The sequence below is a fragment of the Elephantulus edwardii genome, unplaced genomic scaffold (assembly GCF_000299155.1).
Source record: "Elephantulus edwardii isolate Elephantulus edwardi_28Jun2011 unplaced genomic scaffold, EleEdw1.0 scaffold00050, whole genome shotgun sequence".
Classification (NCBI taxonomy): domain Eukaryota; kingdom Metazoa; phylum Chordata; class Mammalia; order Macroscelidea; family Macroscelididae; genus Elephantulus; species Elephantulus edwardii.
In genome coordinates, this window is record NW_006399800.1 from 10,187,831 (window position 1) to 10,193,881 (window position 6,051).

Genomic DNA, 6,051 nt, shown 5'->3' on the forward strand with positions numbered 1-6,051 from the left:
GGATATTATTCTTGTTAAAGTAGAGGGTCAGCCAAAAAAGAGGAAGATTCTCAGCAACAGTGAATAATACAATGGATGTACTGCAGCTTCAAACATAGCAGTGATTGTGAAGAGACACAGAAACAAGTAATGCTTCTTTTTGTTGTACATAGGGTTGCTTTGTATTAGAGTTAATTTGAGGGCACAAAACAATAATAACGGCATGTACTTACACACAAAGTTTTTAGCTACTCTCAAACATGTAATATAATAAAAATATGCCTTAAGATTTGAGTTGTTGTTGTTGTTGTTGTTGATTGCCTTCGAGTCAAGCAAAACTTATAGTGACCCTATGAACAGAAGGACTAAAGCTCCACCTACAACTATTGACATTTATCAAAATTCGTAGAATTTCCAGAGGCATGTTGTTTAGGAAGTGGATACCACTCCTGCTTCCAAAAGATTTGAATATCTGGTATAAACAGCTCAGCTTATTGCTGCTCAATCAAAACAAATGCTTGGATGACCCTCCAGTAGATTTCCAAGGCTGTAAATCCTATAGAAGAGATTGCCCATCTTCCCCTCAAAGGATCCACTGTCACATTTATGCTACCAGAGATGAATGGTCTTTGGGTGAGAACTGCATCCCCCTCTGGGCTAGGCAGTCAGAACTACATATGAGAAGACATGGATAATATTGACAAGTAATCTTTTGAGGACAGGGTGACACTTGGAGTTTAGAATAAGCTTTGTATTCCTGAGAAATTGGAGACTTTCAGGAAAGATAAAACCTTATATTCTCAGTAACAAGATTTTATCATTGCAATTAGATAATTATTATAAATGTTGTCAGTTTTTCTGAACTTATTCCTTTAAGAAAAATGTATTGAGAAACTATGCCTGTGCCAGTCACTACTGTTCTAGGCACTTAGGATGCATCAGTGAACAAAGTAGATGAAATGATTTACTGTCAAGTGGCTTACATTTTAGTGGCGGTACAAGAGAAGAGATGCAGTAAATAATACATATGATAAATAAATAATATATTAGGCTTAGAATGGGGATATTGTTAAACAAGAAATAAACATAGTAAAGGAGATTAGGTTATAGGCAGGGGAGGTTATGCAGGGTGTAGAATAGAAAACAGGCTCTGGAATGTTTTGTGAAGCAAGAACTTACATTTCTAGAACCTAACAGTGTGAGCTCATTTTTAAGCCTGTTCAATTGTTCTCCCCTTAATGAATGTGCCACATTGTCAAAGTACATTTATAATATATTTGTAAAATTATATCAATAGAATAATATCTGGAGAATTTTTGGCAAATAGCTCAGAAACACTTATGTACTTCCCTTGTTCTGCTCAGGACAAATAGTTAATAAATCTATAGACTTTAATTTTGACCCCTGAGTAGACCATTCAAGGAGAAAGAAGATGCAGGATGGATGTTTCTACACAACTCCTTTCTTAACATGAGAGATCTCACATACGTGCGTGTTTGGATCCATTTTCAAGTTCTATCCCTTCCTTCCTCATCAAATAGCTACCCTTTATGCAAGATAATAGACCTAGGAAAGAAGAATGTTTACAAAGTTTGGCCAAGTTATTCTGGCATGAAATTTCCCAGCTCTATCTATTCAGTAATGGTTTATGTGGGATCATTGAACACTAGGTGGAAATATCCTCTAAGCAGCTGACTCTTATGTGAATGGGATGAGCAAGGACAGAGAAAGTCCATTTGGGAATTCAAAGCATGGGCCCCAAGGTAAGTGTCCAAGTTATCTCGTGTTTAAGAGTGCCAAGGATGAAGGACACAGGGAAACAAAGAGATCAGTAAGAAATGGAAACTATATATTGACTAGAATTCTGTTGTTACTGTTGATTGCCATCCTGTTGAGCATGATTCATAGTGACTCTGTGAACAAAAGGCCTGAAGCCTTTCTATAATTATCGTCATTTATCAAAATTCATAGTTTCCAGAGGCATGTTGGTTAGGAAGTGAGTGCCACTCTGATTAGAACTAGATATTGGTTAAAATGACTTCTTAAGTTACAGTTATAAAAAACATTGATGCTTTTGCCTTTGCTTCTTGGATCACTCACTCTCAAAATAGCTAGCCATGATGCTAAGAGTATACCCAACAGTCTTGTGAAAAGTTCCAATAAAAAAGAACTGAAGTTTACTTAAAACAACCAACACTGAAGTGCCCACCAGGACCTGCAAAAACATCAGGCAAGTGCCCACCTAGAGCTTAGGAGAACACCAGATAAGTTCCGGCCAGGATCTTTGGGGACTCCAAGCAAGTACCCGACCAGGGCTTGCAAGAACCCCAGGCAAATTAAATTCCCCTCCTCCCAAGACCCTTGAGGGCATCAGGAAAGTTCCACAGAGGAATGCACTTGCCACTACTGTGATAACACCGGGAAGGCAGAGGGAGGGATTCCATTTTCCTGCTGCCTACAATTAACAAGGTGAGGAGATTGCCATCAGACCAGGGATTTGAACAAATTCCTGATGAATTCTTCATCTAGCAACACTTATATTTTGCAACTCTAACAACAATATTGGAAGGAGGAGTGGCATCCACTTCCACAATAGCTTGCCTCCGGAAAACTTATGAACCTGGAGAGAAGAAGAAAGGCACCCAATTGTTGTGGATTCTCCTTCATAGGGTCGCTATGAGTCGCCTACGACTCGACAGCACTTAACAACAACAACAACAGTCAACAATAACGTAAAGGTACAGATCATGTAGTTAGCCACACATATAACAGAAGCTGCCTCACCTCACAGCAAGAATAATCCCACAATATGTTAAGAAAGCAGCAGTCTGGTTTAAACAATATGAAAAAACCCCACAAAACATAAACCCTCTCCTAAAGAAACAGATCAAATCACAGATCCATCGAATACTCCAGGGACAGAAAGTCTAAAAAATATATTGATGTGGAATTCTAAGAATTGAAATTATATAGAAAGAGGTACAAGAACTAAAAAATTCATAAGGCAAAGAAGGTACAACTAACACAGTACTAGAAATAATGCAAAAACATGAAAATGCAGTCCAGAATAATAAGACTGATGTACTTGATGCCAAGAAAATTTACAACATTTGGGAAAGATAAAGGAGCAGGATGGAAAAACTGGAACAGAGTGCCAGTGAGGCAGAAAACAAAGCATAAACAAATTCCTGAACAAATGAGAATGAAAACACAACTCACCAAAACTTCTGGGATACGGCAAAAGTAGTATTTAAAGATCCATTCATGTCAATAAGCAAACACATCAAAGGGAAGAATGAAAATTGACTATTTAACCCATTATCTCCAACAAATAGAAAAATAATCACAGAAAACACTTATAATCTCTAAAAGAGAGGAAATTATAAAATTGTTGTTGTTATTACGTGCCATTGAGTTGCCTGCAACTCATAGAGACCCTATGTACAATAGCCCTAAACTCTGCTCTATCCTGTGCCAATCTTATTTTCTCTGACATACCTACCCCCATTACCCCAGTCACTAAAGCAATCCATCCCATCGAGTGTCCTCCTCTACCCTCCTAAGCATGATGGCTCTCTCCAAGGACTGGACCATCCTTGCAACACGTCCAAAGTATGTCAGACGAAGTTTCAGAATGCCTACCTCCAAGGAGCAAACTGGTCTCATCATCTGTGGGATGAACTTGTTTGTTCTCCCAGTAGTCCATGGTGTATTCAATACTCTTCTCCAGCACAAAAGCACAAAAACACCAATTCTTCTTTTATCTTCCCTAGTCATTGTCCAGCTTTCTGATGCACAGCAAGTAACTGCAAAGAACATGGCCTGGATCAGGTGCACCTTAGTCTCTAGACTGACATCATTGTTCATTACTTTGGAGAGGTTTCTGAGAGCAGAATTTCCCAATGCAATTTGGTTTTTTATTTAATGGCTGCTGGTACCAAAAGTGCTGATTGTAGAGCCAAGCACTCTAAAGCTGTTAACAGTCTCAATCTCTGACCATCTTTCTTGATGCTGCCAATGGTCCCAGTGGTGAGAATCTTTGTATTCTTGATGTTGGACTTCAATTCATATTGAAGGCTGCAGTCCTTGACCTTCTGCAATAAGTGATTCAGGTCCTCTTCAGTTTCAGCAAGCAGGGTTTTGTTATCTGCATAACACAGATTGTTGATGACTCTTCCTCTAATTCTGATGCCAAATTTCTCCTCCTAGAGCCCAGCCTCCCAGATAATCTGTTGCACAAACAGATTAAAAAGGTATGGAAATAGGGCACACCCCTGGTGCATGCCCTTCCCAATTTTGAACCATGCAGTCTTCCCTTGCTCTGTTCTGACAACTGCATGCCTGTCCAAATATAGACTTCACATAAGTATGATCAAGTGTTCTGGGATTCCCAATCTTTTCAGAGTCAGCAACAGTTTGTTGTGATTCACACAGTCAAATGCCTTTGCATAGTCAATGAAACACAGATAGACATTCCTCTGATACTCTCTGCTTTCAGCCAAGATACACCTGACATTAGCTATAATACCCCTAGTATCACGGCAGAAAGAAATGAAACTAAAACCAGAGAAACAGTTGAAACTATCATCAAGAAAAGGTAGAAATAAGATGGAAGAATAATGAAGAGATGATAATCACATGGGATGACATCAAATGAAGCAACATACATATGACTGGAATTACAGAAGAATGAGGGGAAGGGGTGCCAAGAAAATTGTGGAAGAGGTAATAGAAAAAAAACTTTCCAGGTATCACGAAAAAAAAAACAAACAAACAAATACATTTTAAAAACTCAGCAAAACTCAAACAGATTAGACCTTAAAAGAAAAACATCACAATGTGACATAGTTTCTCCAGACTCAAAGATAAGGATAAAATACCAAAAGGAGCTTGAGGAAAACAGTCTCTCTCTCTCTCTCACACACAGAGACTCCCCCCACACACACACACCCACACACACCCTCCAACTAGATAAACTCCTATTTCTCTGCAGAAACCATGTGAGAAGATTATGTGATTCTTGTTCTTTGCTTTGTTAATGTAATTAATTACTTGATTTCCTTATGTTGAACCATTTTTGCTTACCTGTTATGAATCCCTCTTGGTCATAAAGATTCGCTGGATAAGCTTAATATCAGCAGTGAAAACCAGGCCAGGTGCTGATTGTGGGACAGACCACCAATTACTCATATGCAAATTCAAGCTGAAGTTGACAAAAATTAAGTCAAGTGCACGGGAACCAAGATTTGACCTTAACTCTATCCCACTCGAATTTCAAAACCAACTCAGGAACAGGTTTGAGGCCTTGATCACCAATGAGCATAGACCAAATGAGCTCTGGGAGGATATCAAGAAAATTATCCATGAAGAATGCAAAAGATCATTACAAAGGCTGAAGAAAAAGAAAAGACCAAGATGGATGTCAGATGAGACTCTGAGTATAGCGCTAGAGCCCCGAGAAGGCAAAGCTAAAGGAAGAAATCAAAGAGCTGAACAGAAAATTTCAAAAGGCAGCTCAAGACAACAAAGCAAGATACTATAATGAAATGTGCAGAGAGCTGGAGTCAGAAATCCAAAAGGGCTGGGCTCGCTCAGCGTTTCTTAAGCTGAAGGGGTTGGAAAACAAATTCAAGCCATGGGTGGCAATACTTAAAGACAGTTTGGGTAGAATGTTGAATGATCCAGGAAGTATCAAAAGAAGATGGAAGAAGTACACAGAGTCACTGTATCAGAAGGAATTGGCTGACACAGAGGAGTTTCATGAAATAACATATGAGCAAGAACCTATGATGATGAAGGAGGAAGTTGAAGCTGCTATGAAGGAATTGGCAAAAAACAAGGCTCCAGGAGTGACTGCATACCAATTGCTTTATTTCAACCAACAGACACTGCCCTGGATGTGCTCACTAAGTTGTGCCAGGAAATCTGGAGGACAGCCAGCTGGCCAACTGACTGGAAGAGATCGGTATTTGTTCCCATTCCAAAGAAAGGTGATCCAACAGAGTGTGGAAATTATTGAACAATATCATTGATATCACATGCAAGAAAGATTCTGCTGAAAATTATCCCAAA